Raw genomic sequence first — 16,269 nt, 5'->3', positions numbered from 1 at the left:
GTATTATACATAATAAAGATATCACTTTTATACTTCTGCTGTCTTATTACATACTCTAAACGGTGATCCTTTGAAGCAAATTACACATACACTACTATAACTGTTTTTACAGAACCAAAAATCAATAGTCAAATTCAAGAAGGAATCCTCATCTTTAGAACCAAATCCTTTATACTCTCCAAATGATTCTATCTCCCTTTTCTACACAGAAAAGACAACATTCACTGAAGCTTTAGTCTCGTCAACAATCAACTTTTCTTTAAAACACAATCATACACATAAAAATGATAGCACCTGAATCAGCTATCTCATAGGCTAACTTGTCCAGTAACTTCTTTGTTAAAAGTATTTATATTGCCCAGTCATAAGGGCTAGCTTTTTTCCCTCTCAATCATTTAGTCTAACAGATGTGAAAACTTACACCTGTAAAAGTGTTTCCTATTACTGATGCACTGATATGCATATCAGTGACAGCAAATCTAATAGATATGTATCCCAAACAAAATGCTTCCTTCTGACAAAACTGTATGTCCTGGGATCTTTTGCACCTGTTAATCTGAAAGCAAAATTTGGATCTGAAACTTTGTAATTTTTATTTGAGTTTTGTGCAGCTGTTCAAACTACTATGCTAATAGGAAAATCAAATATCATTTATTCAGAAGAGGAATTAACTTTTATAATAATACACATTTCAGAAATTCTCATGTAGATAAATAATGTTTTGTTCTGTGTCACTGAATTCGTGTCTCCAGTTTGGGAGCTATGTATGACTATGTACATCAACTAGGACAGCAGAATGATCCACTGCAAACCAATACAAATACTTAACAACACTAGTGTTATTACAAAGAATTTCTCGAAGTAAATATATACTATAGTGAAAGGCTAAGGAAAGAATATTGATTAATGTGTATTTTTACCACCGTAAAAGATATAAATTCAAATAAACTAAATTCTCACTTGTATATAATATATATATAAATATGTCTGCTTCAGTATAACCCAAGCTAAATTTGGAAATGTTTCCAGTACAGAACTCAATTTCAAATATTTCTAGTACTTCACCAATGGCAATTAAGAAAACATAAGAAATGGGCTGCCTGGGTGGCTCAGTGGTTGAGCATCTGCCTTCGGCTCCGGGTGTGAGCCCAGGGTCCTGGAATTGAGTTCCGCATCAGGCTCCCCTCTGCCTAGGCCTCCGCCTCTCTCTGAATCACTCATGAACAAATAAATAAAATCTTAAAAAGAAAACGTAAGAAATGTTTCAAGTTCACAGCAGACTGAAGGATTTTTTTCTCTTTCTATTTCACAAGTTTACTTAATTTTCCCAGTATGTAAAAGGAAACAAGTTTTATCTCAAGGATTACTATAATGATTTTGTGAAAACAAATGAGATCATATGTTTAAATATATTTTGAATATTTTTAGACAAAAGTTTAATAACTGTTTAGAATAGTTATATTCTAATTATATATATTCTAATATTACCACAATTCCTTAACTGCAAGATGCACACATTTTTGTTTTAATATTTCTACACGTGTATGAAACTTATATTCAGTGACATTTCACACCTGGACAAAATTGTTCTCTGTTTTTATTAGTGACATATAATAATGGTGCATCCAACAACTGAAGTCATCTTGCATTGAAGTAAATTACTTGGCATATAAGATAAAGCAAATATACATTTTAATTTCTTTTGTGATATCATGCAGTATGTAGAAAAATTAACACAAAATGAGAATTAAATATTAAGTTATCATAATTTCACACTACATATTAAGAAATGTACTAAATATTAGATGCTTTTTTGTGAAATGTAAAATTCACTTACAAAAATAAAGTAATGACATATAAATGCAAACGATCTATACTGCAATATCTACCTATGTCCTGTGCTTAATCTGAAAGCTGTTCATAACTTAGGGATGGAAAAAACTGTTTGATACTTTCCATTTGCTACCAAATAATTTTGCAAGTTAATCCTGCCTCCCAGGTCTAAAAATCATGCTGTAGGTTAGTGTGCATCTAAGAGAAATGTATGGTGCTTATTTACAAAAGAAATATAATTTTAAGACAGCAAGCTGTGTCAAAAGATTGCAAAAGATCATGAAAAGCTAAAACTTACCACAAATCTGCCTAAGTCTCTCTGCTACAGTACCTCAGATTCTCAATCCATCTGGTTAAGGCACTGCTTGTTAAAATGCTGTAATTATCAGAGATGACTTTTCCTAAACTGCCACTAGCCATTTCCTAAACAACTAAGATAGAATAGCCTAAAAGACTGGTTGGCCATTAACAAATGAATTCCTGAAGAACTACACATGTTTTGATTAGGAGCAAGGAAATGTGCTCAAAATTGCAAAGAAGATTTATATCAGAATCTAACTTCAATCAATTAGTCAGGCTAAGAAATATCAGAATGACAACAATGAAACATGGGTGATAAGAAAGCTCCAAGTATTCTGGGCTAAATTATTGAACTATCATGATCAAGATCTGGCACTAAAAAGAGTTTTAGAAATCACAAAATGGTAACCTTGATCTAGTGAATATCTGCTTGCATACTTTTTTATTAAGACCTTGCTTTTTGAGAGTTAAAAAGATCATCAAATTCTTTCTTCATTCTAGGGCATCATGGAATAATGACCTGGATTATATTTCCATTAAGGTCACATCTTTACAGGAAGATAGATGAGTGAAAAAAACTTACTTTGAAAACTATAGTAGTTATAAAAAAATTATTAAGAAACAGTCGACTTGGGTTTAAAAAGGTACAAACTTACAGTCATAAAATAAACAAGTCATGGAGATAAAAAGTGTAATATAGAGAATATAACCAATTATATTATAATAACTTTGTATGGTAACTACACTTCTGGTGAGCACTGAAAAATATAAAATTGTTGAATCACTATGTTGTACACCTAAAATATTGTATGTATGTCAGTTATACTTTTAATAATATGAATGAATGAGTGAATGAATGAATGAATGAATGAACAAGCTTCTTTCCTTTAAGGATTAAGAAACGAGTTTCTTTCCTTTAAGGATTAAGAAATGCAACAAGTCAATTTGAAGGTTTTAAAATTATTAAAAAACAATCACTCTAATTTTGAACAAGGACTCTATAAACTTTTTTGAGCTGAAGAATAGTTATGCATGTGTACCTCAGATTTTTGTGGTCTTTAGTCTCAGTCTGGCACCTCCAACGTTCACACAGATTGTCTCAAAATGAAATTTGCAAAACAAAGAAAGATCAAAGTACATTTAAATATGTGGTTGAGGCTGAAGAATCTGTCAGTGGAAAAGATCTCCAAGATAGAGACTGTGATCTTTCAAAGACAGCATCTGTTCAGCAACAGAACCCAAACACAAAGACCCATTTTGGTCGAGGGGATGAAGCCAAAGCATTTTTGCATTAAGCTTGGATTATGGACTTCCTAATTAATTTATGACTTACAGCTCTTAATGGTAACTGTTTCTAATCCATTTCAAGAAGAAGGATACCTAGAATACCTGTCCTAGGACAGGACAGGAAGTTAAATATATTAAGATGCTAAATATTAGAAACGGGTCCTTAGAACTCATTTAATAAAACCACCTTACATTACAGACCTGGAAACTAAGGCCTAGAGAAGGAAAAGTGACTTACCAAATATTACACAATCTTTAATGCAAAAGGAGGAAACAGATCCCACGTCTCCTTACTCATTGCCAAGTGCTCTTTCCCCCATTATCACAATGCTCCTCCCTTAGAGCACAACAAAAAGCAACTGAATGTGAGGCAATGATTTACCATACGTCATACTTAAGTTTTGGCAGCATGTCACTACTTTTCTAAAGCCACAGTTATCTGAGTTACTAAAGATTGACAGTACTATTTCAGTGAAGTTTATTGTTCACATGAAACCATTACAAAGTATAGTAAGAGATAGAACAAATTTGATTTTGAAGTTGACTTTTTGTGCTTAGAGCATGTGATGAGGGAAAATGTTCTGACAGTTCAAGCTTACTCAAGCTTAATGACAGATCTAAATTGGAGCTTGGAGATAAAAGAAATTCTTTAGTGATGCCTCAGTTGTCATTGATTGCTATGAGCAATTTTAAAGCTATTCAAGATGAGAATTGCCAGCTTGGTTCTGAAAGGGGAGAAAGTGGTACATAAGATTAGAGGCTGGTACAAATGCTATCTTGGTTTAAAAAGAGAGGACAGTTTTGTATCACATACATAGGTGACAATCGTGACTACATATAGACATTTATCAGCAGGAAATGACTCAATGGGTGTTCAGAGTAGTGTAAGCACCAGCTGTGCTAAGGAAGAGGAAAATGAAAGGCAGCTTGCCTTATAAGGATCACCAGCAGCAAGATGGCTGAAAAAATAAATAAGCAGTTTCTAAAGCTGAGAGCTAATAAAAAATAATAAAAAGACGATCTTCATAAATTACAGGATATCTTCCTCCTACTTGCTGAAAATCTTTGAACTAAAAAGATATAGAGTCCATTTTGAGAAATTCAATTTCATCAAATGGAAAGTGAAAGCATCTCCAATTCTACATATACACTGAAGCCTTCATGCCCCATTTGCACTATTCATATTGAATCTCATAATAAGTTTCTACCTATTGAGTCCAAATAAATGGAAGTTATCAAAATGTTCTGTTTTTAACTGATCTTTTAAGTCACTCTGTCTCTAGTATTTTATCCTTATAAAATATCCTTAGTCCTTAAGACTACTAATTAATAGATGTGCTTTCCCCTAAATGAGTTAATAGTATCATTAATTTAAAAGTAGGAGCCAGAAATAGAGAAATTCAGAAATCACCAGAATATTTTTTTACTAAAAAACCTCTCTCCACTAATAGAATAGATGACCCCAGGACAAAAAACAAACAAACATATAGCCCCAATTGACATTTTCTCTGAAACATTCCTCTTAACTGTGTCATTCCCTAAATACACCAAGCATATTCATATTTGGTGCTTTTTTTAAAAATGAAATTGTCCATCTATATGAAATAATATTCTCCACCTAATGTACATATTGCATTCTCCAACTCCTAACTGCAGTATCACTTTAGTGATCAGAACTCTTGTCACAGAGAAACAGTCCTGCCTCCATATTCCTCCATCATAGGATAGTGACTCTTGTATAGTATGTTATTTGTCTCTGTATTTTCCCCAAAATTCATAAAATTAATCAGGACATAACAAGTACTATAAAATATTATATAAACAAATGAAAAGGGACCCTTTTATAAATAGGGCCGAATATTTCCTTGCTTCCAAAGAAAATTACAATAGATTATGAAATTTACCTAAAGACAACCTTGCCAGAGATTTTTATTTTGACATATTTCCCCCAAATTTACATTTTTTTCTATAGAGAAGCATCTCATTGTATCATTTTCGCAATTAAGTGTTGATTGTTAGTAAAGGAAATTACATAGCAATTGTATGAGTGTCTTTGTATAATGCAATAGGTAATAGTTTTCCCATTCTTTTCCAGCAATAGAGAGAAATTCATCAGGAAGGGTATTTTCTGTTGGCCTAGACCAAGATTAAGATTGATAAATATAGAAATGGAAAGATAGTGTTATAGAAATTTCAGAATCCACTTCTTTTCAGAATCATGATGCTTAGGGAGAGGAAGAAGCTCATCACACAAATACCTGTGTATACACACACACACACATACCTTCTCTGTCATTGACACCCTCACACCTACAATATCAGAGTTATCAGGAGACAGAGTCACAGTACCTCATAGCATGCTACCTGCCAACATATTCTTTGCACAATTCTTTTATAGGAAATAAAAAATCTTCTATACATTTATTTTTGTTATTTGAGTGAACCTGGGCAGAAAAGTCCAGATGATCTTAATAAAGTGAACTGGCAAAATCCAATAGAAATCTCCTAACAGGGGATCCCTGGGTGGCTCAGAGGTTTAGGACCTGCCTTCAGCCCAGGGCGTGATCCTGGGGTCCTGGGATCGAGTCCCACATCCGGCTCCCTGCATGGAGTCTGCTTCTCCTCTGTCTGTGTCTCTGCCTCTCTCTCTGTGTCTCTCATTAATAAATATATAAAATCTTAAAAAAAAAAAAAAAAGAAATGCCCTAACAAAGAAAAGAAAATACTTTAAATGGTAAATTATGCCATATCAGGGGAACTCTCATAGTCCACAGATGTTACAAATTTACTAATAAAATATGTCCAATCCCAACATCTGGGTATCTTCACTTGTTTGTTTTACTAGAAATAATCCTACTGGCAAAATGCCATTGTTTTCTATGACGAATTGAGGTCTGCAGTCTTGTGTTACTTTTCAAGAAAGATTCTACATTCCTGTTCATTTTCTCAAATTTTCTGTAATTAGAGTGGGGGGAAGTCCATATAAATAACCTCCCGTGTGCGTTTGTTCTCTGCAAAGGTATAGATAATATTATCTTGAACCAGAGCAAAAATAGTGTTGACCTTCTCAAGAATGTACACGATCAGTCTTAAAATGAGATAGTTACACTTAATATGCCCTATTTTTATTCAAATAGACATGAAAAGGATCTAACATGACATGTGGAATTCTAACACAGACTATTTTATCAGAAAAAACATCTTTTGTAATGTTTGCTTACACTGCAAAATTACCAAGAGGTAAAACATTTCTAAGGTGACATCAGAAGAACCCTATAATTCACATTTGTGAAAGATCAAATGTTTCTCTAAAAATATTTCAAGAGTGTTACTGATGCTATAGCAAAGAGTTACCAAATTGTCAAAGTGTGGTTGCAATTTGGATCTTGTAATAATAAGACTGCCCTGTGGCTTTCTGACTTAATGAAGTAGAATCTTCAGCGCACAAACCACTCCAGAAGAGCTTTGGAAAGAGGCAATGATTCCTACAACACACAAGTAATACGGTAAATTAAAAGAAAAGTGCTGAATATGATTAAGAAGTCTGAAAGACACAGTTCAACATATTAATTTATTCCCAGGAGCAAACTGAAACACAAGCTTTATACCTCACTAAGCATTAACTTAAAAAAAAAAAAAAACTGATTTGCTGACAAATTTCTGATCACTACTTATCATTCCAGTTTATGCTCTTGCTTAGATTGCCATACAATGGACACTTGTGTTGTAGAAATGCTTGAATGATTGATTTGGGCTATGTTCCCTCCAACAATCTAAATATTCTGGGATTGACTGTATTTTTACTTAACGTGAAATTGATTCATAATCCAGAAAGTCAAAAAATCTGGATAATAAATTTAATGCATCAAAATAGTTCTTTTAATAAACATCCCTTTAATTTAGAAGACATAGCAATTGTATTCTCAAAGTCTTTGTTTTACTAACTGCTGAAAATGAGGCTTTATTTTTTTTAATTTTTTAATTGTTTTATTTTTAAAACAGTAAAGCATTACTGATTTATAGGGGATTCATTTTTTTGGCCTTTCTTAAGTAAAAAGATATAAATCATTTTATCTTCTGTATATTAAAAGTTTATTTGCTCTTGTAATATGTATATCCCTTTTTTTAAACCCAATTATTCATACAGGTATATAGTTATATCTCATGTTTCCTTCTAAAATAGAACACATGTATTCTCACGTGGAAATAAAAAAGCACATTCTATCATGTCAAAATATACCCACATCTTTAAGGTTCTTAAAACTTAGCAAAACCCAAAAGTCATCTGATTCTTATACTTTCAAAGACTAGACCCTCAACCTCCAATCTCCTAAGTAGCAATGATTTCTAATGAAATCTAAAATAAATTAAATGACTAAAGTTTATAAATAGAACAAGCCTATATCCAACCTAGAAAAACTGGATTGATAATTATAACCAAATGATAATCTTATATATAATGTGATTTTAATTTCAATGACATTTAATCTTTGGTTCACATAAGAGGTAGTATGCAAAATTCAAGAATATATGAAGGTATGATTAAAGAGATTGTTCTGAAGCCACTGCAAAAATACATATATATATCAAGACACTTCTGTGAGTGCCTTTCTATATAGAAAACTACGGTAAAATTTTCACTTTATTATGGGGAGAATTCTCTAAAAAGTACACTGAAAGATGTTCTCTTCCAAGAGATCCTGAAAAGGATGCTGGAGTTTGTGAACTTATACTGGGTCATAATTTTAGTACCCTTTGCTAATGTTTCTGCCCCATTTTTTGTAATAATATAAAATAGAGATAAAACTCTGGCCACAAGAAACCTACCTTAAATTTTCTATAACCTAACATTTTCTATCTAGACATATTCCACGTGGGGTTACCCAGAGTTACCCAGTCTATCTGGAGTTTTCCAGTTATTTCATGGTTTTCTGTCATTTTATTTATTTTTTAAAACAATTTTATTTATTTTTTTATTGGAGTTCAATTTGCCAACATATAGAATAACTCCCAGTGCTCATCCCATCAAGTGCCCCCCTCAGTGCCCGTCACCCAGTCACTCCCACCCCACGCCCACCTCCCTTTCTTCCACCCCTTATTCGTTTCCCAGAGTTAGGAGTCTCTCATGTTCTGTCTCCCTTTCTGATATTTCCCACTCATTTTTTCTCCTTTCCCCTTTATTCCCTTTTACTATTTTTTATATTCCCCAAATGAATGAGACCATATAATGTTTGTCCTTCTCCGATTGACTTACTTCACTCAGCATAATACCCGCCAGTGTCATTTTAGGGCCTCAATACCATACACTAGCTTGAGTCTATGCTCTCTGGAGTCAGTCTGAGGGTCTGCGGGGAAACCATCTAATCCTAGATCATTGTCATCTGCATACCAACATGAATAAGTAGTAGATGTGTGGTTAAGAGTGCAGCTAAGTGGCTTAATCTCTCTGTACTTTACTTTTATTTTAAATAAAATAGAAATAATAATAAATTGTAGTCTATCTAATAGCATTTTCATGAAGAATTTGTGGGTTACTTGGCATCTGCCAAGTTAACAATAAATGTTAGCTACTGGTAGCTATTATCCCATCCTAGATTAAATTTAAATCTTCAATCCATGCAAGTTGCTGACAGGTCCCCACTCCTGATTCACCTTGTCCTCATTCATTTTCTGGTCCAAGCCATTTATGTATATCCCACATTCCTGAACACAAGACTTCTTGGATTATGCTTTCTCTTAGTAATGTCTATATCTTTCTTGAACACACAGAAAACATTTGAAATTCTAAGGGTGCCTCACATTGACAGACCTCCTTAGACACACCAATCATGAATAAAGATATTGTCACACCATGCATGCTAAGGAAAAAGCCTGAGACCAGATCCGTTTTGATAATTTGGCTAGTGCACAGAAGAGAATCAAGGCAAAGTCCACCTTTTCAAATAATTATTTATTTATTTATTTATTTATTTATTTATTTATTTATGATAGTCACAGAGAGAGAGAGAGAGAGAGAGAGAGGCAGAGACACAGAGGGAGAAGCAGGCTCCATGCACCGGGAGCCGATGTGGGATTTGATCCCGGGTCTCCAGGATCGCACCCTGGGCCAAAGGCATGCGCCAAACCGCTGCATCTCCCAGGGATCCCAAGGCCACCTTTTCAAACAAACATACATACATCCCTAAGTGTCCCTTCCTTCATCTACTCCCACTCTGCTCTCTAAAAGGCAGTGGAAATTTTATTTGGTCTGGGAGGGAGGCAGGGACAGAATTTTCTCTGAATTGATATTGTCGTTTTTTTCATGTTTATTGTTTATGAAATAAATTGTATGTCCAAAACTTCTTCAGGATTAAGTTTTTGTTAGCCAAAAGTAGCATGGCCTTATATCTACTGAGGCTTCAGATGCTCAAAATCTGTAATGTATCTCCTTGAAGCAATGTATATCCCATAAGGAGGACAAGGGATAGTGGTTTGGGGCAGCAAAAATTCCTGGGGGAAACAAAATAGTTAATATATTAAAATATGATCCTGCCAAATACAAATTGAAATCAACATCAATGCTCTTTTTACTCATGTCAAAGAAGATACATAAGAATTAAGACATACTTTAACGCAATTCCAATATCCACTTTAGAACATCTCTATCAGGTATATGATATTTAGAACTTAGATAAACTGAATGATGTCATATATTGCTATGTAAAAAGCTTTTAAAACTTTCAAAGTTTCAAACATATAAAAATGTGATTCAATGAAAATGAAGTTTCATTTTCAAACACAAAATTCTGTTTTTTACAAAGAAAATATATATCCATAAGTTGCAGATTTTTTGTTGTATTTACTAGGATATCTATGAAAAAAAGAACAAAAGGAAATCACTTACTTGGGCTTCTTTTTCAGTAAGAATCATTCCAATATATTAAGTAAAAAAAATTGGGTCAACTTTGGCAATATTAGGCCTCCAGATCCATAAGACTTTCATAATCAGTGCTGCCCTACAGCTCTTTGAATTATGATATATTCTAAGCATGTTAGCATATCTTCTGAATGGAATATGAGGAAGATGTGCTATTTTTACTAATTAGTGTCAGTTAAGCACTGAATATGACTACCAAACAAAGCAAAATAATCTCTCTAGGATATAAATAAAAGTTTAACATGAATCACTTTTCTCCATGTAGAAAAAAAAGCTTTACATGATTTTTTAAAAATTTGGAGGAAACTCTAGTTTAAAACTAGGGATATTTTTAAAATGAGTATCAGAAAGAAATGACAAATCAATACAAAAGAAAAAATTTAGGGATTCAAAAACTATTTTAAAGTACTTTGTATTGCAAGGCCCATAAAACTGATGTGAAGTCTTATTATAAAAAATAAGCTATATAAGGATATATAGCCTTTATCTAACTTTTTCCCCACTGAATCTTCAGTTCTCATAACATTAAATAAAATATGAAAATCATTCCACAAATACCAGTTGGTATGGAGAAAATACATCATTTTATCCTCACTACATATTTGTTATACAATAAAAAGAGATCATTTTCATCAATTTCAAAAGCAGAAATGGTGATTTTTTTTTTAATCAAATAACACATAGTATAGTCAAAGACACAAAACATTACCAAGTCCTAATTTAATTAAGTGTTCTTTCTTCAGGAGTTGAGCCAGATTTCTGAAGTTTCTAAAGATGTATGTATGTTGTTTAATGACGTGAAACTGCTGTTTTAATTCTATTCGGAACTTGGAACTTTGCCAGTTTCAGAAATAAAGATTTTGAGGGGTCCCCTTTAAATCTATATGTACTGAAAGATAACCTTGTTTTGTTTTGTTTTGTTTTAAGATTTTATTTACTTATTTGAAAGGGACAGAGTACTCGTGCAGGGGGAGTGACAGGCGGTGGGGGAGGGAGGGAGACAGACTCTCCGCTAAGCTGGTAGCCCAAAGACCCAGAACTCAATTTCAGGACCCTGAGATCCTTAAGCCAAAACCAACAGTTAGAAACCAACTGAGTCATCCAGGCACTCCCTGAAGGACAATCTCCCTAAGAAGCTGCCCATCCATCTTTGTATGTATCCATCTTGCTTATCCTTAATGAGATCACTCAGCACGAAAATAAGGGACCTATACAAATAAAATAAAGCATATAGAGTCTAAACTATCACAATAAATAACCCAACTTACTCTACTTTGTGCTAAAAGAGCTCTATGACTTTGTCATGCCTTTGAGCTTTTCATAGTACAAAATTAATATGTCACATTGGTTTAGCTGTAGGAGGGCCACCAAAGCCTCAACAATTTGATCACTTTCTAACCTCTCAACAGTCTCCATAATTTTCAAGCGACTCCCTTCTTAGTTTATACCAAGATAGTTTCATTAGGCAATTCCTCCAATTTACAGCTGCAGGATTTCATTCATTCTGGGATTAGAAGGAAACACTAAAGTATCTAGCCAAATCAAAACTAATTTAGCAGTGAACTCAGCATTGTGAAAGAAATTAAAGCCATGTTAAATAAGAAAAAGTTAAAGGAATCAGTAATTATTAGCAGTGAGAAAATTCTAAGAATGAGGCAAGGTCATGGTCCTCAAACATTTGAAAGGCTGAAAACTTCCAAAAGGGACTATATTATACTAGGGATAGTACATAGAGGAGTGGGGAAGAACTAGTACTAGTAGCTAGAAGGTTAAAGAGCACAGGTTTCATTTCAATATAGGAAGTCAGAGCTATTCAAATATAGAATGGGTTACACAATTCAGCCCATGTGAAAATCTTCACTATTTTTTGTCACTGAACTTGTCCAAGTGTAGATTAGAAAACCACTTGGTGGGGTTGATGTAATCCAATTCAATCATTACGTTAAGGTTTGGATTTCATGACCTTTCAAGTCCATTCCAACCCTGAGATTCATTGAGGCCCTGAAACCCACTCCACTGGGAGTGCTGCCTGCCAAATTAGTCTTTGCATGAAAGGCACAAAATGATGTCAATTGTTGCAGCTGCAGTGAGTCAGCTGGAAACTGCTTGACAAAGGCAAAGTTCAACCTAGTTACTAAACCCCAACTAATTTTAAATGATTTTAGCTTTCTTAGATGGTTCCAGAATTACACACTCGATTAATGCTGTTGATTTCAGCCAAGTCTCCACAAAAATAAGTGGAAAGCAAGGCAAGTATTTGGATAAATCAAACCCAAGAAACTAGGACTTTCTGTTTCAATAATATCTTCAATGATCCTAAAAACTTAGACTAAAAGAATATCATCATTCAGGGCACAGAGGATTGAACCAGAAAATAGAAGATCTTGGTTTTAGTCTCTGTCATATTTCACTATATTTGTTTGAACAGAGATCTCAGAGTCAGATAGATCTAGATTACTGGCTTCACTATTACTAACTGTGGGGTTTTGGAGTAGCTACAATATCTCTAAATCTCAATAATCTCATCTATAATAACAATAACAATAGGAACTACTATTAATTGAGACTCTGCTATGTGACTGTTGCTAAACTAGAGCTTCAAGTGCATACTTCTAATTTCAGGAGAATTTCTATCAGATGAGCATTGTTAGTCACATTTTAGAAATGAAAAAAAAAAAAGGATTTTAAAGAGAGAGTAACTGCAGTTACTCTGCAGTAACTCCATTCTGCAGTCCAAAAGATACTGGTGATAGCTATAGATCTAGTAACCATGTAGAGCCATGCCTAGAGATAAAAAAAACCATGAATTGAAAAAAGTCAGGGTTCCTGATCACTTTGTAGAACCACCATATTTATCTTTAGTAGCACATTAATGAGATTCTTAGACATGAGAGAAAAAAACACATTTCTCTCATCTTAAAAATTTTAGGACACTATTAATTTGAGTTTTAGTTAAATGTTACTGAATTTGATCCTAAATGATATACCATATACCCAAACAAATTCCATCTCTGCCCAGAGACTCATACTGGGGCATAATATGAGAGAGGTTTGATTAAACAATTGTGCATACAGTAACTCAAAAGCTGAAAGTCATTTAACAGAATTTCTGTAGGTTATTAAGTAGTAGAGCATGGTAAATTGGGGGGCAGTTTCACTGAGAAGTAGTATATATACAAAATAGGTTGGAGTTGAGGATAAAAGTTTATCTAAGCTAGAACACTGACAAATCAATTCTTACTATGATCATCCTCTGAAAACATAATAATGAATATAAAACCAGTCATAATTTCATGCTAGAGGACAATAAGCTCATCCTTTAATTCATTCATTTAAATAATTTTGTTGTATCCCTTTATGTGTCATGCCTGCTCTATACGAACAAGTCCCAAGGACTGACTGGAGACACAGAAACCGAAAAGCATGATTCTTGTCCTCTAAAAGAAAGACTTAAGCTAATAAATGAACATACAGAAATTAATGCTGTAATGGAAGTATACACAAAATACATCAGAAGCCCAGAAAAGCACTTCCTACATGGATTATAGGGAGGGATAAAGACTTCTCAAAAGAGAAGAAAGTTGACCTGAGTCCACAGCAATATACAGAAGTTAACCAGATATAGAAAGAGCAGAGGGACGCTCTAGACAGAGTGAACAGGATATACAAATGTGCAGAATTGACAGCCTGGCACATTTAAGCACATGTGTATAAAGTGGTATAAAAGAAGATGAGATGGGAAATGAGGAAAGGGCGAGATACTGAAAAGACTAATTTTATTGGCCAGATGAGCTTAAATTTGATCCTTAAAATATCAGATGTTTTTAATGAATACTGCAATGATCAAACATGTTTTCAGAGATGACTCTGGCAAGAGTCTGTAGGATAGATTGGAGATCACAAGACTAGTAGCAAGAAAGCAAGTTTGAAGCTATTGATATAATTGGATAAAAACAATTCTTGGGAATAGAAAAAAAGCAGTTGTATGGTAGATGTAATTGAACCACACTTTCAAAGTCTATAAAAGCACTGAGAAGGGTCTACCAAATTAACAACCTGGATGCCATTTGGATCCATAGTGAGAATTTCAAGGGTGTATGAAAATGAATTCCAGGCTGACATGAGTAGAGGACTGAATAAGCAATGAAGAAGTACTGAAGAATAAAGGCTATATTGCTGTTCCTTTTCCATAAAAGCTAAACTTCTTGAATTGGGGTGATATTTAAAAAGGTGTTCCAGGAAGGAAAATGAGACAGATGTGTTTTTTCCTAAAGTGGAAAGACCTGAGACTGTTTATATTCTGTTGGAAATGGAGGAGTCCTAGAGCAATGAAAATAATAATTGAAATGAAGACCATGAGGATTAAAAGGGGAAAGGATCCCACAAAATATCCAATACATAAACATGGTCAGGAAACTGAACTATTGAGAGAAAGAACCCTGAATGTTAGAAGTGTTCAAGTTCAAGGGATTAAGAATTTAAACCACTTGCCTCCCCATCCATTAAAGACAGAAAAAAACAAATACCATATGATCTCACTTGTATGTAAAATTTAAGAAACAAACCAAATGAACAAAGAAAAAAGAGACAAAAAACATTTTTAACATTTTTTACATTGAATATAGTTGACACACAATGTTAGTTTCCCATTTACAATTTAGTGATTTGGCAAGTTTATACATTATGCTACATTCACCACAAGTGCAGCTACCATCTATCCTGTTACATTGTTATTACATACAGAAAACAAACTGGTGGTTGCCAAAGAGGAGGTGGGTAGGCAGATGGGTGAAACAGATAAAGGAGATAAGAAATATACTAACCAGACAGGGTGGCTCAGCGGTTTGGCGGGTGGCCCAGGGCTTGAACCTGGAGACCCGGAATCGAGTCCCACGTCGGGCTCCCTGCATGGAGCCTGCTTCTCCCTCTGCCTGTGTCTCTGCCTCTCTCTCTCTCTCTCCCTCTCTCTCAGTGTCTCTCATGGATAAAAAATAAAATCTTAAAAAAAAATCTTTAAGATTTTAAAATCTTAAAATCTTATTTCTTAGAAAGAAATACACTAACCATGATGAGCACTGAGTGATGTATACAATTGTTTGATGACTATATTATACACCTAAAACTAACACTGTATGTTAATTACATCTTGATAAAAATAGAGGTGCCTGGATGGTTCAGTCAGGTAAGTGTCTGCCTTCAATCCAGGTCATGATCTCAAGGTCCAGGATCCAGCCCCAAGGATCAAGCCCAGTCTCAAGCTCCTCATTCAGCAAGGAGTCTGCTTCTGCCCCTCCCCCTGCTCATGCCTTCTCCCTCTTTTTCTCTCTGAAATAAATAAATAAAATCTTTACCAAAAAAAAAAAAAAGTCAAGCACCACTATGTCCCAGGAACTATTCTGTATACAAGGGATACAAAAGAGAGTCTCCATCTATGCAGAGTTTATTCTTCAACATAGTTCCTTCTATCAGATATGTATATAAATTAAAACATGTTTCAACTTTATTTCGATTGTATTTTATTCTTTATTTTGAAAAGTTCAGGAAAAAATCATTTTAAACCAGTCATTTGGTAGAAGTCTTATTAAAATTTTCTGATACTCAGTCATAGGTTGCTATAAAATGTATGGGTTTAAAATCCTTACACGTGTAACTATCTACTCTGCTTATATATGAAAATAGTCTATGATTATTACCCTAGAATCTTGAACTGGAGTAGTTGTTTTGTTTTTTAATATTAGAAAATACCTAAGTCAACACCCTGCCCAAGTAAAGAATACATTGTATTGTGTCTGTGTACATTATCTAGCTTTTACTCAATGTTCAAGAACTGTAAGTTTTTTTTTATTATAAAAGGCAAATTCACATTGTTGGTTCTCTAATTGGTACCTTACTTACTCTCCAAATCAGCAAAGGAAAATACTGTCACAGGACAA

The 16,269-nt window shown here is 33.9% G+C and overlaps 1 long non-coding RNA gene across 1 annotated transcript in view; it reads right to left on the bottom strand.

The window, feature by feature from the left end:
* Positions 1-15,315, bottom strand: part of LOC140639746 (uncharacterized) — a 107,499-nt gene extending 92,184 nt beyond the window's left edge. The window contains exon 1 of the long non-coding RNA XR_012036358.1: positions 15,160-15,315. This is a non-coding gene — a long non-coding RNA (uncharacterized lncRNA). The remainder of the gene's footprint in view (positions 1-15,159) is intronic.
* Between the last annotated feature and the right edge of the window lie 954 nt (positions 15,316-16,269).

This window comes from Canis lupus, chromosome 9 (genome assembly GCF_048164855.1).
Source record: "Canis lupus baileyi chromosome 9, mCanLup2.hap1, whole genome shotgun sequence".
Taxonomy (NCBI): Eukaryota; Metazoa; Chordata; class Mammalia; order Carnivora; family Canidae; genus Canis; species Canis lupus.
The sequence above is the reverse complement of the archived record's forward strand: the minus strand, read 5'-3'. Positions and strand labels throughout refer to the sequence as shown.